The sequence below is a fragment of the Primulina tabacum genome, chromosome 16 (assembly GCF_025594145.1).
Source record: "Primulina tabacum isolate GXHZ01 chromosome 16, ASM2559414v2, whole genome shotgun sequence".
Lineage (NCBI taxonomy): Eukaryota > Viridiplantae > Streptophyta > Magnoliopsida > Lamiales > Gesneriaceae > Primulina > Primulina tabacum.
The window spans coordinates 36,074,472-36,088,837 of record NC_134565.1 but is presented as its reverse complement, the minus strand read 5'-3'; the positions used below and the strand labels follow the sequence as shown (position 1 = coordinate 36,088,837).

General features: G+C 38.7%; 2 long non-coding RNA genes across 5 annotated transcripts; one reads left to right on the top strand and one right to left on the bottom strand.

Annotated features, from left to right (window-relative positions):
• Positions 1–150: 150 nt before the first annotated feature.
• LOC142528723 (uncharacterized) lies at positions 151–14,154 on the bottom strand. Of its 4 annotated transcripts, none has more exons than XR_012815720.1 (4): positions 14,022–14,154; positions 13,644–13,932; positions 752–1,029; positions 151–645 (listed from the first exon to the last, which is right to left on the bottom strand). It is a non-coding gene; the product is annotated as an uncharacterized LOC142528723 (long non-coding RNA). The 4 variants fall into 4 exon arrangements; XR_012815721.1 differs by having other exon boundaries at positions 155–603; positions 975–1,029; XR_012815722.1 differs by lacking the exon at positions 752–1,029 and having other exon boundaries at positions 156–603; positions 13,686–13,932.
• LOC142528724 (uncharacterized) lies at positions 4,681–13,510 on the top strand. The gene is made up of 3 exons (XR_012815723.1): positions 4,681–6,153; positions 6,774–8,267; positions 13,393–13,510. It is a non-coding gene; the product is annotated as an uncharacterized LOC142528724 (long non-coding RNA).
• Positions 14,155–14,366: the final 212 nt, after the last annotated feature.

Here is a 14,366-nt window from a genome sequence, read left to right as displayed (position 1 = left end):
CCAATAATTATTCTACCGTAAAATTTTTAATTTTAATATAAATTTTCGATCATTTATATATTAATTAAATTATTTCTCAAAAAAATTATTAAAAAAATACTGATAATGTGCACAAAATGTGTACGGATAGCTGATAATAATAATAACAACAATGTCATAGCAATGCAAGTGCTCCTTTGTCTATAAAGTAGGCTTCAATAATTATCACCAAAATATCTAACTAATTTATGAAAATCTAATAATCATTCAACTTGAGTAGCTAGCCGGCAATGTCTCTCTCTCAAATAATAAATCCGACCAAGAAAACTAATAGGGTTTCAGAAAATTTAAATATACATCCCTAAAAAAAAGTTACTAATAAAAAAAAATATATACATATATATATATATATATATGTGTGTGTGTGCGCGCGCGCGCGCATGAGTGTTGTCTAGTCGCCTCTTGCTATATATCAAGTTTTCACCTAAATCCAGGAGTTGAGTAGTAGGACTATAGCCACCGATATTCGCACACCAAAACCATGAACTTAGTTTTCGCAGAAATTTGCGGCGGTATGGATTCTGCAGCCGATGAGTGCTTTCTGGAGTCACCACAGCTTCTTTGCTACAAAAAAATGAAGGACATGAGGTTGTCTCAAAACAAAATCTGCCAACATACACTGAAAAGTAAGAATCCCAGGAATTTGTTTACTATTAGCAGATAAGCATGTTATAATAATCCTAACACTCAAAAACAATGAAAAATTAATCACCCGTCAAGACACAAGTCGGCACTAAACTTAGTAAAAGATCAAAGAGCATATTCACCAATAAACATCTAAAAGCACCAAATCACATCAGAACCCCTATGTGATATAATTATCACATAATGGCTTTTTGAATAATTGATTGTTAACCAATAGCTAAAAATTTAGCAACCACTGCATTTGGCAAAAAAAGAATTGTTAAGAAAAGATGCTGTGGCATTTAATTTACATAAGAAAAGGGAAAAACCAATGCAACCCAATCAAGGTCTCTTATTCTTCAAAACCTACATAGAAATACGAAAACGCCAATGCAACCCAATCAAGGTCTCTTATTCTTCAAAACCTACATAGAAATACGAAAACGTACTCTCCAGACAAGTAAAACCAAAGTTATTTGATGCATAAGTAATGGATCAGGAACAAGAATCAAGATATTATACAAGCAAACCTTATTTTCTGGAATAAGCAGATCAAGTAGAGTATGAGTTGAAACACGCTAAGTTTTTTTTGCTTTCGTCTCCCGCTGGTTCTCCAATTTAAAATTCAAAACAATCTTCATTACAATGATTTCCCTTTGCATCACACAAGTGATCCACGACGAATATAAAAAACCAATCAGAATACATCATCTCAATCCATTTTCCTATAAAACCACACTCTGCTCATCTTCTGTTATCACTCTAACGCATTTTCAACTCTCCACCGCATCAATTCTGTCAAATTTTTATTTTTATTTTTGAATATCTAAACAAAATTAACAATATGAACTCATCTGATGCACTGCAAAGGCTAGGCTTGAATTCCCCGTCAGCAAAGTTGCCCACTTTTTGACGAAGGGCAATTATGTTGATCATGTCAGTGCTGGAGCCCCAGTTTACCTCACGACAGTTCTTGAATATCTTGCGGCAGAGGTTACTTTTATACAATCAACCTTTTATTTCTTTAATCTTTCCTTTAGTTATAATTAGAGCATATGGTTGATCTTTGTTAATCTGGGCTACTGTGATTTTCTCGATACAGGTTTTACAGCTGGCGAGTAATGAGGCAAAGAATGGAAACAAAAAGAGAATTAATCCAAGACATCTAAAACTTGCAGTGAGAGGGGATAATGAGTTGAAACAACTCTTGCATGATGTTACCCCTTCCAAATGCTGGAGTCATGCCCGAAGTTCATCATGATTTGTTGCAAAAGAGTACTGGAGAACCAGAGAATTAGATAGACTCCATTTTATGGTTCAATTATGTTCTCTCTCATGTACACATTACTTTTGACACTTTTCTATTAGAATTTAATTTGAAACCTGCTGTAAACATATTTTATGTACAGTTAATCTTCTAGTCCATCTATTTAATAACTCTATCTCAAACTAAATAGAACTCAAGTATTCCAAATTAATAATCACATTTTATAGTACTAACAAGATATACGTGTGTCGCACGTGCGTCATGCAACGCACAACATACGCAGACACGTGAATACATGTTCAATATAATTTGCTAGTTAAATTTATTTTAATTTACTCACATTTGTTCATACAATCAAATTTTTTCTTTCTAAAATAGGCGAATCAAGTAGAGTATGAGCTGAACATGTGTCTTGAATACACGTTCAACATAAATTTCTGATTACATTTATTTAAATTTACTAGCATTCGGTTATACAAGCAAACTTGTTTTTCTGGAATAGGCAAATCATGTAGAGTATGAGCTGAACCACGTGTTGCTAAGTTTTGTTTGCTCACGAGTCTTGATGGTTCTCCAAATTAAAATAAAAAACAATCTAAACTCCACAATAATTTTTCTTCGCATCTCACAAACGCTCTTCAAATTTAAATTTCAAATATTTTATAACCATATCATTATTTTTTTATGGAGATCCACGACTAATATCGATCACCAATCAGAATACATCATCTCAACCCATTTTCCTATAAAACCCCATTGTGCTCATCTTGTGTCATTGCCCAACACATTTACTACCCCCCACCACATCAATTCTGTCAATTTTTTATTTTTAGTTTTTGAATATCTAAACAAGATTCGCGATATGAACTCCTCAGATGCAACCATAAAGACGAGAAATGACAGTCAATTGCCTCTAAAAAAGTTTCCCAGCAGCTCTGATTTTCTCGATATAGTTTAAGAGCTTGCGGGTAATGAGGCAAAAAACGGAAACAAAAAGAGAAATAATCCAAGACACCTAAAACTTGCAATGGTAGGGGACGACGAGTTGAAACAACTCTTGCAACATTACCATTTCAAATGTTCGAGTCATGCCCGAAGCTCATCATGATTTGTTACAAAAGAGTACTGGAGAACCAGAGAATTGGATAGACTCGGTTTTATAGTTCAATTTGTGTTCTCTCTTATGTATATTACTTGTGACTCTTTTCTAATAGATATAATTTGAAACCTGCTTTTAACATTCTATATGCAAAATTTCTCTTCCATTTCATCTATTTTATAACTCTATCTCAAACTAATAATGACTCAAGTATTTCAAATCAATAATCATATTTTATAATATAAGCAAGAAGCATGTGCGTCGTGCGTGCAAATCACGTTTTATAATACTACCGAGAAGCATGTGCGTCATACAACCCGCGTTAATACATGTTCAATATAATTTTCTAGTTAAATTTATTTTAATTTACTCGCATTCGTTTATCCAAGCAAACTTGTTTTCTGGAATAGGCAAATCAAGTAGAGTATGAGTCGAGCCTCGCTAAGTTTTTTTTGCCCACACACCCTGAAGCTTCTCCAAATTAAAATTCAAAACAATCTAAACTTCAAGATAATTTTTTTCCGCATCACACAAACTCTCTTCAAATTTAAATTTCAAATATTTCATAACCGCGCCATAACTTTTTTATGGCGATCATCGACTAATATTGATAACCAATCAGAATATATCGTCTCAACCCATTTTCCTGTAAAACCCCATTCTGCTAATCTTTTGTCATCACCCAACACATTTCCTACTTTCCACCGCATCACTTCTGTAAATTTTTTACTTTTTAGTTTTTGAATATCTAAACAAGATTCGCAATATGAACTCCTCTGATGCAGCCATAAAGGCTAGAAAAGGATAGTCAACTGCCTCTAAAATAGTTTCCTGGTCTGCAAAGAACGGGCTTGAATTCCCTGTCAACAAAGTTGCCTACTTTCTGACGAATGGCAATTATGCTGATCATGTCAGCGTTGAAGCCCTTGTTTATCTCACTGTCGTTCTGGAATATCTAGTAGCAGAGGTTAGTTATAAACCATCAATCTTTTATTAGCTTTCCTTTAGCTACTGTGGGTCGACCATTATCTACTTAGCTGTTCGGATAAAGAAGTTTGTATTTTGAATTCCTCACCAGATTATGTTCAACAGATTAGGCTCCACATTTGGCAGACTAGATCTATAAAGGATGTATCTTGTATTTCACTTCTTATATCTCAATAGTATCATTCAGATTCTACTATCCAATGTCCATTCTTATTTCTGCGACATGTTATCAGAGAATATAAGTGGTTGATGACGAAGTAAGGCATGGCAGCGGCACCGAGTGATTCCTCTTCACCAAATTTGGCAGACTAGATCTATAAAAGGATGTAGCTTGTATTTCATTTTTTATATCTCAATAGTATCATTCAGATTCTCCTATCCAATGTCAATTCTTATTTCTGCGACATGTTATCAGAGAATATAAGTGGTTGATGACGAAGTAAGGCATGGTAGAGGCACCGAGTGATTTCTCTTCACCACATTTGGCAGACTAGATCTATAAAAGGATGTAGCTTGTATTTCATTTTTTATATCTCAATAGTATCATTCAGATTCTTCTATCCAATGTCAATTCTTATTTCTGCAACATGTTATCAGAGAATATAAGTGGTTGATGATGAAGTAAGGCATGGCAGCGGCACCGAGTGATTCCTCTTCACCACATTTGGTAGACTAGATCTATAAAAGGATGTAGCTTGTATTTCATTTTTTATATCTCAATAGTATCATTCGGATTCTCCTATCCAATGTCAATTCTTATTTCTGCGACATGTTATCAGAGAATATAAGTGGTTGATGACGAAGTAAGGCATGGCAGTGGCACCGAGTGATTCCTCTTCACCACCCGATGCATCCTCCTCAAACCCTACCCAACACTCTGCAGGAATTTCATATCACACGGCCATCCCCATCACAAACCAAAAACTGAACGGACACAATTCTCTCCTCGAAAAATAGTGATGATGATGATGATGATAGACATATAGCACTGAGAAAAGGCACAAGATCTTGTACATTTCACCCTATATGTAATTTTGTTTCTCTTGAGCGTTTATCACCTGCATATCGAGCTTTTGTTTCCAGATTAGATCAGGTGCAGATTCCATCAACCATAGGAGTTTCCCTTGATGTCCAAACTGGAAAGCTGCAGCCTTTGATGAAATAAAGGCTCTTGAGAAGAACAATATGTGTGGCATTACTATTGTGGGGCATTACCGATCTCCCACCTGGAAAACGTACTGTATGATGAAAGTAGATCTTCTCTGTTAAACACAAAGCTGATGGAAGCATAGAAAGGTCCAAAGTTCTATTAGTAGTGGCAATAGGATGCACAATCATATGACATTGACTATAAAGAAACCTTTGCTCTTCTGGCTAAACTAAATACCATTCGAGTCCTCTTGTCAATTGATGCAAAGTAGGATTGGCCATTACATCAGTTGGATGTCAAAAACACCTTCCTCAATGGAGACCTCGAGGAATAAATTTATATGATATCCCAAATGGATTAGAAAAGGAGTCGAGTATCAACAAAGTGTGCAAATCAAGGAAATCTTTGTATGACCAAAAGCATCACCTCGGGATTGGTTCAATCGATTTTCAAAGATATTGAAAGGAAATGGCTACATACAGGGACAATATGATCACATCTTGTTTGTCAAACACTCAGAAGTAAGGAAGACCACCGTTTTTATTGTTTAAATTGATGATATTGTTCTAACTAGAAATTGCAGTGAATAAATGCTTCATGTCAAATCATTACTCTCAAAAGAATTTGAAATGAAAGATCTAGGACACTTCAAATATTTCTTGGGGACGGAACTAGCTAGATCATCTTTGGGAATTTCAATTTCTCAAAAGAAATATGTGCTGGATCTTTGAAGAAAACTAGAATATTGGGGTGCAAACCAGTAGATACACATATGGATGCTAATGTTAAACTTGGAGTAAACGATGACAGCCCTTTATGAACAAAGGAAGGTATCAAAGGATAGTTGGCAAATTTATTTACCTCTCACATTCTCGCCCTGATATTGGATTTGATGTTAGTGTCATCAGTCAATTTATGAACAGCCCCACAAAAGATCACATGGAAGCAGTGCTGAAGTCGAATATCAAGAATTGATCCACAGTATAAGTGAAGGAATGTGGATGAAAAGACTATGTAGGGAGCTCAAACTTGAAGGCAATCAGCCTGTAGAGGTACCACGTGACAATCAAGCTGCTATGCGTATAGCAAAGAATCCGATTCACCATGATAGGACAAAACACATTGAAGTGTATAGACATTTTATAAGTGAAAAAATCGAGGAGAAGATCATTGACCTCAACTTTATTCATACACGCATGCAAGTAGCTGACATATTGACTAAAGCTCTTCATCGACATGTGTTTGAAGACTTATGTTCCAAGCTATACATTATAAACATATATGACTCAGCTTGAGGGGAAGTGTCGGTCGCCCATTATCTACTTAGTTGTTAGGATAAATAAGTTTGTATTTTGAATTTCTTATCAGATTATGTTCACCAGATTAGATTCTAGATTTGACATACTAGATCTATAAAAAGAAGTATCTTGTATTTCGTTTTTTATATCTTAATAATATCATTCAGATTCTCCAATCCAATGCATCTTCTTCTTTCTGCGACAGTTACAGTTAAAGCAAAATAAATTATCACCACAAATTTGGGCATCTCCGATTTTCTAGACATGGGTTTAGAGCTTGTGTGCAATGAGACAAGAAAAGGAAACTAGTAGTAACTCAAATATTTCAAATTCAAAATCACATGTTTATAATACTAGCAAGAAGCACATGCAAATAACGCACATTGTACATGAATACTCATCATCGGTTTCCGATTGATACATTATTAATTATGAAAATCTTTATAGCCATTTTCTCCTAAATTTATTTTGTCAAATTAAAATTCAACTCCTTAATATAGTAACAAACAAAGGCTATATTTAAAAGAATAAGAAACCAAATGTACATGAAAGGAAAATTATCGATGTTGCTCACACTAGCAACAATATTGATTTCAACATAACACATATAGCGAAGGATGCAAAGTAATTATTATTCTTATATTGTGACATAAAAGTTTTAAATAATCACGTACCCAAATTCTAATAATCAATTATCTAAATGGGTAAAATCATAAAATATAATCAAACGATCAACGTTGAATAAATGGGAGCTCTGATAATTTTTAGATGATTGCTGAATCAAGTTGAGAAATTTACTCATGCTTTATAATTTTTAATTAATCCAAGGATAATTTAGGGGAGAAAAATGGCAAAATGGATGCTGATATGAAAATTTATAGTAATACGGCTCTTTAGAATACACTTGTGATCATTTTTATTTTTATTTTGGATATGCAATTTTTTAAAGCATGGTCAATTGTATAGCTAATTTATATCAGAATTTAAGTCGAATGAAAAATATAATTTAAAATTTTGATTTTCATATATGTATTTGTGAAGTTAAAATTTTGCACAAGGGACACTAAACACCCTTAAAACATTTTCCCAGTCAGTAAAGGTCGGGCTTGACTTCCCAGCCAACAAAGTTTTCCACTCTTTGAAGAAGGGAATGCTGCTCGTGTTAGCGCTGGAGCCCTTGTTTGTCTCTCTGCTGTTCTGGAATATCTAGCAGCAAAGGTTAGTTTTATACCATCAATGTTTTATTTTCTTTCCTTTAGTTACAGTTTGAGCAATATAATTGATCACTACAAACTTGGGCATCTCCTATTTTCTAGACACAGGATTTTAGAGCTTGCTAGCAATGAGGCAAAAAAAGGAAAGTAGTAGTAAATTACCCATCGCATGTTTATAATACTAGCAAGAAGCACGTGTCAAACACGCGCAAAGAATGTGCACTAAATGTGAATACTCATTATCGGTTTATGATTGGTAGATTGTATTAATTACGAAAATTTCTATAGCCATTTTCTCCTAAATGTGACTAGTAGTTATATTAGCATTTTGGCTGGAGCCCAGATGATATATAAACAGCTCTAGGGTCCAACTCCTATAGAAAGGAAAAATACACATAACATAAACAAAACAACGCAAGGTATTGGAAGTCTATAACTGGTTTCGTTTCTTGGGTAAGAACACAAATTCTTAGTTTTACATAAACATCATTTGAATTAGGTGTAATAATATGATACCAACAGATTTATCAAGTTTCATTCTTTAAAACCAAGAACAAGTTAAGCTAAATTCATGATGGTATAATGTCGTGTTCCCTTGTAACTGATCGTGTAACGGGTCGCTTACTAACTGAAACCTTGGAATCCAGATTCCAAGTTGTTTTATTAGATTTCCTTCCTTGACGACCAATTATAAGAATATGGGTGAGGCTCGATAGAGAGAACCTCGCGATCTCTTAGTACTTGTTTATGCTGGAAAATTCTTGATTCCTTTATTCAACCTTGAATGGGTATAAATACAAAAGAGTCCTAGCTCCCAACCCTAGAGATAACTACCAACCATATCTAAAATTTGAAAAGATAACAACCCGATCCTAAATACCAAATCCTATCGAAAACAAATCAAACAGCTAAAAAAAGATCCTAATCTTTGGGTTTAAATCGGCCGTGCGTGTGTCTCTTGTAAACCAGATCTTTCGGCCGCTTATGTGTTGCTTGGTCTGCGGAATTGGTTATGACATCACCCACCCCCTGAGATTGGTGTTTGTCCGCAAACACAAAGGCTGGAAATCGCTCTGAAAATAATGCCACATCTTCCCATGAAGCTTCTGCTGGTGACAACCCTTGCCAGTGAATTAACAACTCCGTTCTCCCCTTGTGAACTCGCTGGTCGAGGATAGCTTGAGGAGCAAGTAGCTGCTCGCCCGAGGGGAGAGCTGGTAACGTGGCTTCGTATGTTTCTGCTCCCCGAAAAGGTTTTAAGAATGAAATATGGAAAACGGGGTGCATTTTGGCAGTCTCAGGGAGCTCGAGTTTATAGGCAACCGACCCAATACGTTCCAACACCTTGAAAGGTCCATAGAAACGTGGAGATAACTTCCTGTTTGCTCGTGCCGCTAGGCTTAAGTGGCAATACGGTTGGAGTTTTAACAAGACCAGATCATTGATATTGAATTGTAGTTCCCGGTGATTATTGTCATATTGCACCTTCATCCGATTTTGTGCATGCAGTAGCCTGTCTCTGATGTTTCGGAGTACCTTATCTCGAGACATCAGTGCTTGATCTACCGCTTCGAGGCGAGCTACCCCTTGACAATACGATAAGAGTCTAGGCGGCTGTCTCCCATAGATGACCTCGAACGGGGTGGCACGCAATGAAGAATGGAAACTTGTATTGTAGCAATACTCCGCCCAAGCGAGCCATTCCCCCCACTTCTTCGGGTAGTCGCTAGTAAAACAACGTAAATACATTTCCAAAACTCGGTTAACAGCCTCCGTTTGTCCATCTGATTGAGGGTGGTATGAAGAACTGAAACAAAGTTTGGTTCCTTGCAACCGAAACAGTTCTTTCCAGAATGAGCTTGTGAAAGTGACATCCCGATCGTTGACAATGGATTCGGGTAGGCCATGCAGTTTAAACACATAGTCAAAGAATATGCGGGCCACTGATACAGCAGTATAGGGGTGAGTGATTGCAATAAAATGAGCGTACTTTGAGAAGCGGTCCACCACAACGAAGATCACACTTTTTCCATGTGAAGAAGGGAGGCCCTCCACAAAATCCATTGAGATATCTGCCCAAATCTGGTGAGGTACCGGCAGGGGTTGGAGGAGTCCCGCCGGTTGAAGATGTTCAACTTTATTCCGTTGGCAAACCAAACAAGTGGCCACAAAGTCCTTCACCTGGCGTCGCATAACTGCCCAATAGAAGTCGCGATGCACTCGCTGAAACGTTTTTTGATACCCTTCATGGTATGAATTATGCAGGGCTCCAAGAATTCGCGATATCAATGGGGACGTCTTGGGTAAAAATATACGCGAATTATACAGTAAAATGCCTTCAGCATAAGCCCACTTGGGCTGCGTTTGCGCACCTGTATTTTCCTTAATCAGCTGCTGTATTTCGTCTGAGTGGGCGTGTTCTGCTTTAATATCAGCTAGAAAATCCCACGATGGGATGGAGACAGTTGTGACGCACATCGTGGAAGAATCTCGTCGTGACAAGGCGTCTGCTACTGTATTAGAACTCCCAGATTTGTATTCGATGGTGAAATCAAACCCCAATAACTTGCAAAGCCAGCGTTGTTGGGATGGCGTTGCAATCCGTTGTTCTAGTAGGTACTTGAGACTGTAGTGGTCTGTGCGAACGACAAAAGGTTGGCCCCAAAAATATGAGCGCCAATGACGGATTGCCCTTGTTAAACCCATTAGCTCCTTCTCGTAGGCTGGTAATTTTCTGTGGTGCTGGGCGAATGAATGACTGAAAAAAGCAATGGGACAGCCGCCTTGCTGAAGTACTGCCCCAATACCCGAGTCCGAGGCGTCACATTCAACGACAAAGGGCTTGGAAAAATTCGGGAGAGTGAGAACCGGGGTCGTAGTGAGGGATTTTTTAAGTTTCTCAAATGCTGTGGTAGAATCCAGGGACCACTTGAAGGAATTTTTCCGAAGCAGAGCAGTCAACGGTGCAGCAATCAATCCGTAATCTCGGACAAAACGACGATAATATCCCGTCAACCCGAGAAACCCACGTAAAGCTGTTGGTGAGGTTGGTTGTGGCCAATCTGCGATGGCCTCGATTTTGGACATATCAACCTTAGCCCCTGATTGGGAGATCACATGGCCCAAGTATGCGACTTCCTGTTGAGCAAAGAAACACTTGGAGCGTTTTAAGAACAACTGGTGTTGCTGCAGCGTAGTGAGAACTATATGCAGGTGATGTAAATGACTTTCCCATGTAGGACTATAAATCAGAATGTCGTCAAAAAAAACGAGAACGAATTTCCGTAGATACGCTTGGAACACAAAGTTCATAAGGGTCTGGAATGTGGCGGGTGCGTTGGTGAGGCCGAATGGCATAACCACAAATTCGTAGTGCCCATGGTGCGTTCGGAATGCTGTCAGGGGAATGCTTCCGGGATCCATGCGAATTTGGTGATAGCCTGCGCGTAGATCTAGTTTTGTAAAGAAGGAAGCACCAAATAGCTCGTCCAATAATTCCTCGATGATGGGTATAGGAAACTTGTCCTTGACTGTTTTCGCGTTTAGAGCCCGGTAGTCGACACAAAATCTCCAAGTTTTATCGGCTTTAGGAACTAGGATGACTGGTGAGGAGAACGGAGATGTACTGTGTCGAATAAACCCCTTGGACAGCATCTCGGTACATTGCCTCTCTATCTCATCCTTCTGGGAGTGTGCATAACGATATGGGCGGACAGCCGTGTTCTAGAATGATCTTGTGACTGAAGTTGCGGAGGGGTGGTAGGCCCGAAGGCTCCGCAAGGATTGTTGAAAATCCTAGGAGGAGGTCGTGTAGCTCTTGATCCCTGCCCTTCTGTAATTGTATGGCAGCGAGGTGGCCACTTGATCTAGGGTGGTCCGTGATGTTTCCTTGTAGAGTAACCTTCTGCCCATGAGACATAAACTGCATACACATGTTGGCGAAGTCCCATTGGATGGAACCCAACAGTTTGAGCCAATTGACCCCTAGGATCGCCCCAAAACCTCCCAAGGGAATAATAACAAAATCAATGCAGAATTTATACTCTCCCAATCGTAAAACCACGTTATGACAAACTCCTGCACAAGGAATTCGTCGCCCATTTGCCACCAAGACCCGGAGAGTAGCTTTGGGTTCCATTGAGAGCCCCAGACTCTGAGCTAATGATTTATCCAGGAAGCAATGTGTGCTGCCCGAATCAATTAAGACAAGGAGTGAATAACGTGAGATCGAGCCCTTGATTTGCATGGTTTGTGCCCCTTGTGTACCTGTTAAAGCATGAATTGAAACCGCTGGCTCTTCTTCATCAATAGGGGTATTTTGGCCATCGTTCTGTATTGCATCATCCACGGCTTCTATCCAGAGCAACTTCTTACAGCGATGCCCTGGAAGATATAATTCATTGCAATTATAACACAATCCTTTCGCCTTGCGTTCTTCCATCTCGGCGCGATTTAGTCGCCGGATAAACGGACCTGTTGATTGCTGGGCAGCATTACGGCGAATATGGTTTGTAGGATGGAAGGAACGCGCAACGGAACGTACATCATATAATCGTGCGAGGCGCATTGCTCTGGGTAAGTCCAGCGGAAGATGGATGAGGACCTCTGCTGCAATACCCTCCTGTAGTCCGCTAATGAAAAGTTCCACCAGCTGATCTTGTGATAGGTTGGTCGTCCTTGCCATTAATTGTTCGAATTTTTTCTGGTAGTCTTCCACGGAACTCGTCTGTCTCAATTTAGAGAGTTCTCCCAATTTAGTGCAGCGTAGGATTGGGCCGAAACGTAAGTGGCATTGCTCCTTGAATTCATTCCACGTCATGTTGGGGCTGTTCTCTTCTACCTTTAGGAACCATAATTGCGCATCCCCCTCCAAATGAAATGCTGCGATCCCTACTCGGTCGTGGATCGGTGTGTTCTGATGTCGGAAGAGAAATTCATAGTGGGTGAGCCACCCGAGTGGATCAGCAAGCCCATCATATCGGGGAAGGTCTACCCGTGTATAGCGCTGTCCGCCGAAAAAATTTTCTCCCCTCTCGGGTCCGCCGCGTCGAGGATCGTTTGAGCCCCTCACGTTACTGTCAACATCATTATTTTGCAGGGATTCTGTTCGAACCGCCGCCAAGGAGAGGGAAAGCTCTTCCAGTTGTTCTCGAAATCCTTGCTGAATCAGGTCCTGTGCCTTCTTGTCCTCTATGTACATTTTCATGAATGCATCCAGTTGTTTCGAAATGGCCGAATCACCCATTACACCCTGCTCTGATACCACTTTGTCGTGTTCCCTTGTAACTGATCGTGTAACGGGTCGCTTACTAAGTGAAACCTTGGAATCCAGATTCCAAGTTGTTTTATTAGATTTCCTTCCTTGACGACCAATTATAAGAATATGGGTGAGGCTCGATAGAGAGAACCTCGCGATCTCTTAGTACTTGTTTATGCTGGAAAATTCTTGATTCCTTTATTCAACCTTGAATGGGTATAAATACAAAAGAGTCCTAGCTCCCAACCCTAGAGATAACTACCAACCATATCTAAAATTTGAAAAGATAACAACCCAATCCTAAATACCAAATCCTATCGAAAACAAATCAAACAGCTAAAAAAAGATCCTAATCTTTGGGTTTAAATCGGCCGTGCGTGTGTCTCTTGTAAACCAGATCTTTCGGCCGCTTATGTGTTGCTTGGTCTGCGGAATTGGTTATGACATATAACTTGAGCACCCTAATGATAACCTATTGGTCAAAGAAACTAGCTTAAAGTCTGAAATCTTCCAAATTGAAGAATCAGCATAAACTCATCCTAATGACACAAACTAAGCAAGCCCATCAAGCTACTACAGTACTTTCACTCGACGAAAAGATATTAGATAGGCAGGGTTCGCCAGAAGGCAGTTGACAAGCAAAAACATGAGAAAATATTAATTCCCCACAAAATTCATTGTGAATAGATTCTATAATCTGCATCTCACCTAAAGCTAAAAATGTTTTGGATTCGTAAACGGGTTCAACACCTTGGTATGACTTGAATAGCCCATCCACCATAGCCTTGTGGGTATAAAGTACGTCTCAATAGTATATATACTGGTACAAGTAGCTTGGCTCAACCAAAGAGTATATAATCCTCAACAGAGTAAGAGAAACCTTTTGTTGCGACTTCTGAGAGATCCCGTGAGGTTCTCCGTGTTCGAATCGAAAATGCAATATACTCCCCAGTCCTCCGTTGAGTTCCGGACGTTGATAAGATTGCCGAGGTAAGAACTGTTGGCAGAAAACAATGAACGCAGTAGGAAAGTAATTAGAGTGATTGCAACCAAAACAGGAAGGAGAAATCATGGTGAGATTCATACTGGGTCAGAGGATGGAAGGTGAGGGAGCCGTGGCCTGGAGAGAAAAGAGAGACTTGTAGTCGCTCTTCACCACCGTAACAGAAATCACGAAGGAGCGGGCTGCGTCAATGTGTGTACAATACATCACATTTTATTAAATTAAAACCCCTCCCAAATTTCAATTCATTCGATTGTATTTAAATCAATAATATAATGTCAATTATTTTAATTTACTATATAGTTTGTACTAGATTAATCGCCATATATTATGCCAGCTATTCCATACGAGTAGGTGTAGGACGAATCGATTTGATTCATATTATAATAAAAAATAATTATTTTGGAATAAAAATAATATTTTTAATA